At 37.5% G+C, this 12,730-nt stretch overlaps 1 long non-coding RNA gene across 3 annotated transcripts in view; it reads right to left on the reverse strand.

The window, feature by feature from the left end:
- The window catches only part of LOC147157786 (uncharacterized), a 139,576-nt gene extending 127,285 nt beyond the window's left edge, over positions 1 to 12,291 (reverse strand). For all 3 annotated transcript variants that reach the window (XR_015091119.1, XR_015091118.1, XR_015091120.1), the window contains exons 1-3: positions 11,923 to 12,291; positions 10,805 to 10,868; positions 10,306 to 10,369 (exon numbers count right to left, since the gene is read on the reverse strand). This is a non-coding gene — a long non-coding RNA (uncharacterized LOC147157786). The remainder of the gene's footprint in view (positions 1 to 10,305; positions 10,370 to 10,804; positions 10,869 to 11,922) is intronic.
- Positions 12,292 to 12,730: the final 439 nt, after the last annotated feature.

The following is a 12,730-nucleotide window of genomic DNA, read 5'->3' on the forward strand; positions in this document are numbered from 1 at the left end:
AGCACATATTACAACACAGTGGACATTAATAACAACTACGCTGTCACTGATAACCCGCCTCACACACACACGCGCACACACATACACGTTCAGAGCTGTGAGGGTGTGGGGACCAGTTATTTAAAATATGGTGCTGACATGAAATAAAATATGTATTGCACTAATGTATAAACATGTATAAAGTCTCAGGTGCCCATATGCATACTGTAACTACAAGATAGGTCATTTAAGTTTGTGCTTAGCGCCACCCTTTGGCAATGCACAGTGCTGCAGTTGGGAGAACGGAATTAGTTCATGCACTGTAATTAACTAATTATATTGTACTAGTGTTCAGGCACCCTGTTGATGAAGGTTTCTGTTAAATTAACAACTAAAAATAAATAAATAAATAAAAACAGCCACTTCTTAAGAAAAAAGCTGAATCTGTGTATAATAAATGTGTTCAATAGTATCGAGACTGTACGGACATCTTTTATGTCTATGTCAATACAACATGACAAAGAGTCAACAACAAAAAAATGCTATCAAAGGTTGTGTGTCCGCCACCGTGTTTAACGAAAATCTGCGACTAATTGATGTCACGTAAAATTGACTACAGGTCTAACAGAAACTCCTCTCCTCACTTTAACATAGTTGCTTGGCACCAAGATGTCACAAAATGGCGCCATCTTTAGGGCATTTCCAAAACAGCACAAAACAAAAATAGTGAATAGGTCAGTTTTCATGTTCATGTTGTCATACAATAACATTTACAGAGATTGTTTTTTTGGGGTGGGACCGCCTGGAAATGTCCTCAATTTTTTTGTTTTTAAACCACACTAAGAATATCAATACTGCATTTCTGATTAATTTAACGTCATGTTCATTGAAAGGTTTACTTTAAAAAAAACTAGGACAATTCTAAGTGACTCCAAACTTGTGAACGGTAACAGCTGCTGTGCAAACCTCAAGATGGTTTGCTGTGTTTAAATCCCATCAACTACAAACTAGAAAATGTGTTTACTTCTTGCTACTAACAAGCTTTTTTTTCTTCTTCTTCCTTTGGCTCAGGGTGATCATGGGGTTTTCCTCTGTCGGACTTTCCAATTAAGAACTCACACGGCGCGCGCACTGTCGGTGTTTTGAAAGTTGAAAAGTTCCTAGGCTTCCCCTCGCTCCCGGGGGACCCCCCCCCCAGCCCGCCGCCAAAAGATATCCTTTCGCACATTTCGGCAAGACGACGAAAAAAGTGGCATGCGATAGCGCAGTTTAAGACGCTAACGTGGCGCAATTAGCATGTGGCCGGCGCTAGCGGCCTCTCATCAGCGCCCCGAGGGCTCCTTCCTCGCTCTTTTAGCGGCAGCCTGACAGGCGACTGCTCGGCTTTCTAGTTAATTAAAGGGAAAAACATGGCCTTTGCTAAGCGCGCAGTCGCGCCCAGCCTGCATAATGGGACGTAATTAACTTCCCCCCGCGTCGTTACTTCACTTCAAAGGCTCGCTTCTGAGGCAGCCAGTGCCAAGGCTTGTGTTTATATAGAAGACGCGGACGTTATCGCTTCTGGTGCGGCGGAGAAAGCCATCCGTAGGGAGATGCATCCGCCGGTCGGCCCGAACCTGAAATGGACCCAAACACTAAAGACATTCAACTTGGGTGTCATCTGTGTTCTACCAGAGTAAATAGAAATTTGGGTTTATAGACTCCAGTAAGTCTTGATTCAAGCTTTGTTTGAAAATGTGTCAGGGTTAACATATTTGTTTTAAATGTCCATGTTCAATGGACTTTGGCCTTTCACTATTGATTATCATTATCATACTTCCAGTCTTATGGCAGTATGTCAAATGGTTATCTATGGAAACACAGAACATGCCCATACATAGAGTGTGGGCAACAATGGTGGAGTTCACCGCTAGCATTAGGCTAGTAGTGGCATTTATGCATACAACCAGGAAAGTGTTCTCCAGTCTCCACAATTACTGATGTTAGATTTTCAATACACATTTTTGTGCTATTTTTGGTGTGTGTGTGTGTGTGTTTATCCATGAGCTTTTTCAAGATATTATAGACAGCTAGCTAGATAATATACAGTAGATGGATAGCTACGGTAGATAGCTACGGTACTATAGATAAGTAGCTAAGAAAATAGTAAGCTAGCATACTGTGTCTAACTAGCTAAATACTAGGTTGTGATGTTGACACACACTTAATCCAAGTTACTCATTGGAATACATATGAATATGGTAGAACATCATTACTGTATATCTGTAGCCTTGCATGCTAGTTTTTTTTAAACCCCATTTGTATTCAACTTTTTTTTAACACTACAATTTTTAATGTCCAAATTTTCATAAATGTGCCATTCTGTAGTTAAAAATGGCTTTGTGAAATCCTTTTCATTAGTTACTAAAAAGTCACACCATTTTTTTATGTTCTAATTACAGCAGTTTTTTTGGGCAACATTTTCTAAATTGCTCAATTTATTATGTATTTTATTGGCGCAAATGATCTTATTTTGTGAACGGAGGAGGAAAAGTACATGTTTGATTTTTATGCCAGAACACTGCCAAAGGCCATTCCTACTCTATTCCAGAAGGTACAAAATGTAATATTAATAATAATAATAATAACTATGCGGTTAAGAAAATGGATGGATAATAATAATATCTCATTTAATTTATAAGCGCCTTTTTCAAGACATTCAAGGTCACCGTACAACAACAACAACAACAACAACATAATAATAATAATAATAATAAATGTAGTAGGTGACGCTCAGTCATCACTGGGTATCCAAACACGAGCCGACTAGCGGCCATCAGCGGTGGTGGCGCTGGGCATCTCGGGTCACACTTGAGCGCACGTGGGGTTAACTCGGCCAGGCGAACGCACACGGTTGCCACGTCGCTGCGGCTCCTTCCAGGGTGAATTTACATGCGTGCCAATTAGAGTGGAAGAAATGATTGGCTGCTTGCGACATCGTAGTAAAGGGCTTCCCGCATATCCCGAATGGAGAAGCTATCCCGTGCTCGGGTGTCCACGAGCCCTGGTGGACGGTAATGCAGCGGGGCGTGCCCCATCACAGCGTGTCAAGAGACGCACCTCTGCTGTGTCACATGTGATTTACTGCGTGTCGGACCAACTCGCGACCCCCTCCCCCGAGCTGTGTGTGGAAGGCTAGGTGAGGAGATGGCGGGGGCTGTGGGGCGGCATATGTTCGGAGTAGAGATCCGTGTGTAAACATTGTGTTTTCTCTGTGTGTTTTTGCACACACATACTGAGTTTCTGCGTAATAGCGCTGGTAAAAATAACAGCTCGGCCCCGTGTTATTGCTGCTGCGATGCGATGCTGCCAAAAAAGCCCAGTTTGATGTCTGCGAGGCTGGCAGGCCACACTGCGGGCTCCACTGCCACCCCCCCCCCCCCCCCAATACAAGCCTACAGGGTGGGAGGTGGGACAAGTGAGCCCTAGCATATGGAGCCTACATAAACACACTAGCTATTAAATACATGAAGCCTGTTTCTGTAAAGTTGCCTAGGATGCACAAAGGCGATTGCATTTCTGCTAGCCCTTGGTCGCGTTTGTCAAAGCCGATCGAACTGACGTTAGCCGGCGGAATTTTTTCAGCTGGTGAACGTAAAAGTGGGTCATGAGATCTTCTCGCGAAATAAAAAGGAAAATGTTGATTCAACCAGGACGTCAACTCGTAGGCAAGGCCGTGTTGGATTACTTGGTTTGGAACATTTTCGCGACAACAGTTGTTGACTTAATCCGTTGTCAAATATTTATCGCAAAATTACCTGATTTAGTTTCAGGTAAGGGAGGACAATTTTGTGTACACACATTTAGCCACATCACAACATCCTACAACATTTTTGCAATGCGATTTTAAATTATTTTTTGCATCTTCCACAAATAGTGAAAATAACGTAAATAAGTGAAGTAGCCTTTCAAGGATTTGTAATTTCCTATAGATGTCTCAAAACAGAAGCAAAGCACTAGTTGTGTCTAAATGAAGAAGCTCTTTAACTCACTTCAAATTGTTTCCTTGGCAATATGATGCCACCAAATGGCACACAAAAAGTAAGGAGCAAAGGATAGATTCTCTCAAAAATCGGTCAATATGCCAATGCCGACGAGATCACGTTGAAAGAAGAGAAAAATATGTCGTCAACTATGTTTTTTTTTATACTAATGATAGTTTTACCTATAGTGTCAAATCTTAAAATAGCAAACAATTTCAGTACAAATCAAACATCGATAAAAAGGCCAGTCATATGTAAAAAAACAACAACAATGTAAGATGTCAGCAAATGGTATACTTGTTGGAAGAGTAACAAGTCAAGTGTAACAACCTCTGTTTTCAATTTTCTTCCAAAAACTTCTGAGGTATCTGCCATCGTTTCAAAAGAAGAAGAAGGGAAAAAAGGAAATCATCCAATTTAGAAAAAAAAAAGTGAGAGAAAAAAATTGAAGCCCCCCCCCAATTATAAGTAATTACCACTTTGGCTCTCAACATGGTGGAATGATTTGATGCCTTTCACAGGGTCGTCTGGTTTAGCTCAACACAGACATGCGAGTCTGCCTCGTGTTAGACTGCGGTGACGGCGGCGAATGCCATCATTTGGTGCAGATAAAAGGCACCCCCTCAAATTGTATTTTATTTTTTTTAAATGACATGGTGGTTGGGCGGGATGTGCGGGCAAGAAGTCACAGACGCCGTTTTGGAGATGAGAAGCAGGTATTCACTCGGAAAGTAATCAAATAGAAAACAGAGGAGGGTGGCAGACTTTCACTGAGTAGATGATTGTGTTAAAGACTCAAACCTACATACATCTCATTTGCCATGAGTGGAAACAAGTGCTACTACTAAAGTCTGCAATCATTCAGTGCAGTGTTACACACACTAAAGACAAGCAACCTTGTGTGGAATCTGGGTCGAATGTGTATACAAGCTACAGACTTGTAAGCACATTTTTGACTGTCCTGGCGGTAGCATGAACCATTTTTTAGCTAGCTAGTCTAGACAGATAGCTAGCTAGCTAGCTAGATCCTATAGACAGTTAACTACAAATGTAGATCTATGGACAAGTCAGAACATCCGGGTATTTCTGATATTTCCGCAATGCAAATGCTTCCTATACATGGTGAAAACAAACAACCTCTTGTATTGCTTTTGCCTGTGACTAGCATACAAACCAGGCAGATTGTTATAGTAGTCAGACAACGATTTCATCTAATTTTGAAATCAAAATAATCCTTACAAGTCAAATTACGATACAAAAGCCAATGCTTTTTAATGAGCAGAGAGCCTTTATTCAGTAAGAATGCCATTTTGATTTGTAACGTATTGTCCATAGAGAGCTAACAGACAGCTAACAAACTAGCTCCTATAGAAACTGAAAACTGGCCAGATCCTAGAGACAGCTAGCTAGATCCTATAGAGACAGCAAGCTAAATCCTTTAGACCACTAGCTAGCAAAATGTCATGTCATGTAGGCCGCAAGTTAACTAAATCCTATAGACAGCTAGCTGGCTAACTCCTATAGAGACTGCTAGCTGGCTAAATCCTAAAGAGACAGCTAGCTAGATCCTATAGTGACAGCTAGCTAGATCCTATAGTGACAGCTAGCTCGATCTTATGGACCGCTAGCTCGCTAAATCCTATAGGCCGCTAGGCTAGTTAGCTAGATCCTATAGACAGCTAGCTAATGAGAGCCTATAAGCAGCTAGTTTGCAACATCCTATTGACAGCTAGTGATGAGTTATTAACATTGTTTTTTCAGTTTTAAATGATATTTTAGCCGTTTTAGATTTAGTTAACTCAGTATGGCTGTATGAATAGACCTATATTCTTATCTGTGTTACTTTCATGAGAAAGAGCAACGGGTCTGTCTATTCATTCGTAATCTAAAGGGAGGTCCCGGGAATTCTGCTATGTCGGAAGGGAGTCAGGCTTATTATTATTGTATTTTTTCTAATCTGATTTATACCCATGGGAACGGATTATCTTGTATTCATTCAGTTGTAACCAGGTGTGTTGTGGGCTGACCTTTTTATGAACCCTCTTTGTGAATAAATAACGATGTGGGCTGGAGAGAAAGCATCACATTTGAACGGAGCACTGCTTGGGTGACTTCATTTGTGCGACCAGAAGCTTCTGGTAATTAATACCTTTGCAAAGGAACTTCTTCAACAGAATCTCACCATTCAGTTAATTGAACACGCAAAGAGTACAATACTTAATATTGTCTACTCTAACACTAGCTAGCAAGATAGTATAGATAGATGGCTAGTTATCTATAGTAGCTATCTAGATACTAGACGGCCATTTTGGAGGGTCATGGCCCCCTTTTCAAGAACTATCACAGAGAGTAACACGTACACACACAAACACAAAACATTCCATCTGACTTATGCTGCCGCTTGTATGATGGATCCCACTCACACATGACAAGGCATTGATTTTCACGTCTGTCTCTGAGCTCCATCGTGTAGAAATCCATTAAGGCTTTCCAGCGACTGACTGACGGGCCTTGACGGGCCGGCGCTCTCGGGGCCCGCCCGCCTCACTGACTGGCAGCTCGACACTTAAACAAGCCCCTGTGCCCGCCGTAATAGTTTAAAACACTTTCAATTACCCGAGTCAAACAAATCCCGCACGCGAGCGATCCGCCGCCCGCCGATCGTTTGCCGCGTCTCGCTCTCGACATCCTAACAGGGTGGCGTAGAATTGAGCAAAAGACGATGATAGCCGCTCACGTCTTGAAACAATGGAGCAGCAGGGGCGAGTTGGCTGGAAAAATAAATGTATTTTGTGGAAACAAATAATGTCTGTGTAGTTGATAGTCGAAATAGAGCCAATAAAATAAAGTTATGGGGGACATTGCTTTTGATGAAAAATAAAGTTGTAGACCCCAAATTTGTTTGCACCAGAATAATAATAAAAAAATTAAAAAAAATTTAATGTAATAAAATTTTCCTGATTTTTTGTAGCATTTTGTTTTTGTTTTGCATTTGTAAAATAAATGCAATATGGGCAGTTAGCGGCTGTCATGCGCTAAATTCTCCCAGCCTGGGCAATGCGCACCTTTATCCCGTGTTTAGGTAAAAATTATGTGGCATGGGCAGAATCACCTAAGGGTGTTGTGTTTCCACGGAAACACAACAGAAAACAGTGAGATCATTACAAGTTTGTCCTTGTGGTCCGGCTGGAATAAAAAGACTGCAAAGTTGACTATTTTCAAGACTATATTTAATGGCAAAAATGCTGAAATATGTGGACGTAGTACAATAAAGGTAAGGTATTAAAAAAACGTGTTTTGGATTTTACACGACTACTTATTTGTTTTAACACTCTGTAATAACCAAATAGCGTCACAAAATCAAGCGTGGAATTTTACTTGCTGTTTAAAAGGTTTGAGAACGACTGATTTAAAACATGAGTAAATCAACTATTGAAAAATGACAAGCTGGTGACAAATGGCATCCTTCTTATTGCTATGCGAGTCAATACGGCCAGGCGCCACGGTGGGCCGCGTCATGTAAGGTGAGCCCCCCTTCCGCCCCTCCAACGCCATTGATTTGAGTCCCGGTGAGGATGTGGCGGCCATTTAATCAAACATGGTGGCCGCGCAATGTCGGACACGGACGAGCTTGTCTCACACATCGATTGGTCACGCCGAACGGCTTCAAGGCCGAGGGGGCGCTATGTGCACACATGCCGACAAGTAGTGAGGGCCCAATAGTGCAATCTGCTTAATAGCCTTCATTTTGCTCATTATTATTACAAAAATAAACAGGATAGGTCTGATCGCATATCAGGAAACTTTCTAACCGCTGCCCATCACTGCAACATGGAAGATTTGAGCTCCCTCTTTAGGCCATGGTTGAGAACCGTACCTCAAATTTGATACAGTACAGGATTGCAATACAGTCAGAATAATAATATTCACATTTGCACACTGTAAAATCTAAATCATTGTTATTTAAGGGCCAAGATTAATAAAAATAAAAAATAAACAATAGAAAGGAGTATTTGGGCTACACTTAAAAGATAACGAGAGCTACAAAGGGTCCTCACAACCATGGTTGGGGTACTGACACATAGGACAAGGAACCTAAAAAAATATGAATGTTTTTGGCAGGCCTTATGTGTGTTCAGAATCTCATGACTATTCGCCCACATTTAGACAATCAAAAACAGCATCATTTTTATCTGTGAACAGCACAATGCCATGGCAACAGCACCCAATAGTAATTTTTAAGAGTAATTTTATATTTAGAAAGGCTTGCATTAACAGAATAATTTAATACTTTATTTCAAGGAAAAATTTAATTTCCTAAGAATCGTAATTTATTTACTTAATTATTATTAATATATTTATAATAATATATATAATAATATAATATAATAAATACATAAATAATGTAATTCATAATATATTATTAATATATTTTTATTTAATAATTATTTATTTAATTTATCTATTGCAATTTGTGAAGGACAAACTCAAAAAGTTAAGAGAACAAAAAAGTGACTTGGAGGAAAAACGTCAATATTTTAGAATTAAGATGCTGAGATAAATGAATAAAATATTTGAGAGTTAAGTCTTAAAAAAACAAAAGTCATTTACAAAAATATATTTTCTGTTTTTCATGGGGGGTGTAAATTAAGATAACAATTTTAATTTTTCATTAAAGGTCAGGTGACAATAAAGTCAGAATTTTAGTCAGAGAATGCCAAAATTCCCACACAAATTTAAAGTTTCTCTAATTTTTACTTTATTCTCAAAAGTTAAGATTGTTTACGTTTTTTAATTGTTTCTTGTAAAATAGGAAAAAAATCCTGTATTTTATTAGGGTGAAATATTTTCTTTTGTAAAAATATTTCATTCAACTCTCTGTATGACTGATTTTCATAGTGTTATTTTGCCAACTTAACACAATTCAAATACAAAAAGCAAACAATTTAAATTTTTCATCACTGTGTACTAAAATATGTGAAACTCCAACACAATTTAGTAGTAAAAGTACAATTTTGTATTAACTAGTTCACATTTTGTATGTTAACTATTAATTTAGTATCATTTAGCAAGGCACACCACACCGTCAGTGTGTGTTCATAGTCTGACACCACATGAATGCAATTTCATATTCACACAACAATACATATGGAAGTGAATGTTACCATGTAAAGTGCACAAAACTAACATTAAAACACAAAATCCCTCATTTCCTATCTAATTGTTCACGTATCCGAAGCCGACAGTGAGAAAACGAATAATTAATATGCAGCAGGAAGGTCATCACAAACAGCATTAATAAATAGAAACCATGGAACATATAGAGCATCTAACACGCGCCAGATATGATGTGACAAGCCTGCCAATTACCAAATCTCTCCAACTCGGATTACAATAAATGCATAAATAAATAAAAAAGTAAAAGCGAGATGATCAAGGCCGGCTGATTTCCGCAGTGGATGCATAATTAATGTGGCTGCTACAAAACATCGTTCTGTTGGCTCGCTAGGCTCCTTTATTGAAATAAAACGTCCCGGAGGGCCGAATCCCCCCCCCATTGATCGAGAGAGGACGGAAAAAAGACGGAGCGATGTGGGAAAAGCGAGCGAGTCACTGGCAGGAAGACGGCTGACTGATCGGAAGACACGCTGAGTATTTAAAGCACACGTGTCCAACTTGAGGCTCAAGAGGAAAAAAACGGACCGCAAAATATCTTTTTGTTGTTGTTGTTGAATAAACCTTTTCAACTGTTGTATATATATATATATATATATAAATATATATATATTATTTATTTATTTTAAATAACCTTTTTGTAATACATCTGGTCTTATGTGGTCCCCTTCAGTATTTAGTGTAAGTTTTTAAAATCCCTGGTATAGTATATAACAGGTTGTTAAAGGGTATCAGGACATGCTCTTCATTTTTGATGATACATTTTTCATTGCATGTATAATTGATCCATAATCCTAACCAAACAACAAACGCTTTGATTCAAACATCAAATTAACTATATACTGTATTTATTATTTGTTTTCCAGTGCAAAGGTCTTGCTTGTATACAAATCAGCAACAAACCAACATTTACTTTGGGAAAGAATAGCTAGTTAAAGGTTTTCCTTTTATCTTAATATTTTCAACCTTATTCATTGTAAAAAAATATATACTAAATTGTACATTAAGTATGCACCTGAGCCATGCCGATTATAAATCCTACTTCCAGAACTCATATTTTAAGAATAAAACATTTCATGATACTCCCATGAAATTAAAGAATAATAATAATAAAGATTTGGAAACTTACTTAAACTTCTTGCACTTTGCGGCATGTAGAGCCTACCTTGGTGACCAGTGTTCTTCATCTCGGTCTGTAAATGTAAAAACACCGTCATTAAAACTAAGAAAAAGATCAATAATACATAAAAATGTTTTAACAACAACAACAAATAATGCTTGAATCATTGGAATGGACAATGACTATATTTAGATTTTTTTTATTTTAATCTCCATAAATGTATTATACTTTCAAATTCTCTCCTATTCACTTTTATTTTCTTAAAATTATTATTATTATTTTTTTACTCAATTATTGTGTGTGTGTTTTCCCCCCTGCTTCTGTTCCACTAAACACTGATGTTCTTTAGAGGTGTGCTGCACCATCTTGTGGTTTCCTGCTACATTACAATCAAAATATTTTTGCAAAAAGTCATTCAAGAGTCATTACGTTATTTATTCATTTGAAATATTTTGTTGAATAATGTAAACAAATATAACATTTATTTATTTTTAAACTGAAGACTTACTTAAACTTCTTGCACTATGCGGTGTAAAGGCAGCCATGGTCACAAGATGTCTTCATCTCGGTCTCTAAATGTAAAATAATATAACCAAGAAAAAAGATTTTAAAACAACATAAACAACAAATAATAATAATAATAATAATAATAATAATAATGCTTTAATGATTGGACTGGACAACAGTCAAGTCTTATATTTCAATTATTTCTTAAATGTATTTATTTTAATACATTTAAATATGTTGTATTTTTTAATTCCGTCCAATTCGCTTTTTTCCCTTTAAAGGACAAAAATAAATAAATAAATAAATAATTGTGTGTTTTTAAAAATGCCTCACTAACAGATTTTCTTTAGAAGTGCGCTGGCATCACCTAGTGGTTTCCTGCTACATTACAATCAGTGTCGTTTAGAAAACATTTTAAAAAGTCGTTGAAGAGTCATTCGGAACAAGAATCATTTTTATTCAGTTTAATTTTTCTGTTTAATAATGTTGGGAAGATAAGAAAATCATCTAAAAATACGGTAGACTGCTTTTTTTTTTCTTGTTAAGGTTTTGCTATTTAATTTTGACAAGAGCGGCGTCAATATATACGTGCCACAACCAACACAATTACAAGTACTGTGGCGCTATCTAGTGGCCTTGTGTGGTAAATGAACAAACCAAGAGGCCATTTTAAATTACTGTTTTTTTAATTTTATTTAGTTAGATAAAAATATCAATTCACACGTGTATAAAAAAATATATTAAAAGTACACAACTTAAACAAGTAAATTATCAGTTTGTGTTGATTAAAAAGGTACATTTTAACTTGACAGCGCCGCAAGAATTCATTCCACAACGTATATGAAAAAACATACCACAGCATAAACTTTTACAACGTTGTTCTACTTAAAACACAAATTTCTGACTTTTGGAGCGTCCGAAAAAAAGGGGGAAAACGCCACTGTAGTACGACGACAACAACAACATCAACACCTGTCGAACACAGGTATAACTAATTAGCTCAACTAATTTAGCAACATTTTGGACCACGACGAACACAATAAACACACAGCTTTAACTTAGCATTTGTCCGACACAGGAACTGGGGTCTCTTCAAAAGAGAAATTTAAACATTCTAACCTTTAAGCCACTTTTCTTTAACACTTGTTAGAAAACGTCAACGGGCGGAGCAGAGGTTGAATAGCTGCATCAAACATTGGAAAGGACGCTGAGACTGACGTCATCACGCAACGGCGATTGTTGCCGACGTAACTCCTCGTCATGCGTGTTAAAAATGACAACTTTTTGCTGACATTTATAATTTATCTTAAATTTGTAAACAATAAGAAAGGCCAAAAGAGTTTGGAAATATATTCCAATTAGTTTAGTTGAAGTATGTGTATTTTTTCTTTTCTTTTGGTCACATCAAAATATGTAATTTTGGTTGATGTAAAATTGAGCTGGAATGTATTGAGTGTTTGTGTGTGTAAAATATATTGTAGGTTATCATTTGTTGTTATATTGACAAGATTTGTTACCGAATAGTCAATATAATTTTGTCAATACAAATAAATAAATAAATTTTTTAAATACGGCAGAATGAAAAGTTCAAGGTATCTCAGACTTCATTATGACCACTGCATGCAATTATTTCATCCTGTAATATAATCAAATAAGTGGATTATGATTGAATAATAAGTACTCATAGGGTGAGGAAAACTTAAATTGTGACAGAACTTTGTCAACTAAACTTCTTGGGAGTTGGCTAGAAAGTCAAAGGTCTGAAAAGGCACTGCAATAAAAGAAAGAGGAAAAAAAGCGTTTTGGATGATAAAACCTGCGGAGAGAAAATGAACAGGCCAAAGTTTGGGGACTTTATCTCAAGATGAGATAGCAACACTGTCTTTGGCCTCTCAGGTGTAAGTTTGCTTTATTTTTCAAGTCACAC

Source organism: Leptonotus elevatus, chromosome 19, assembly GCF_054856555.1.
Source record: "Leptonotus elevatus isolate MCC_2025b chromosome 19, RoL_Lele_1.0, whole genome shotgun sequence".
Taxonomy (NCBI): Eukaryota; Metazoa; Chordata; class Actinopteri; order Syngnathiformes; family Syngnathidae; genus Leptonotus; species Leptonotus elevatus.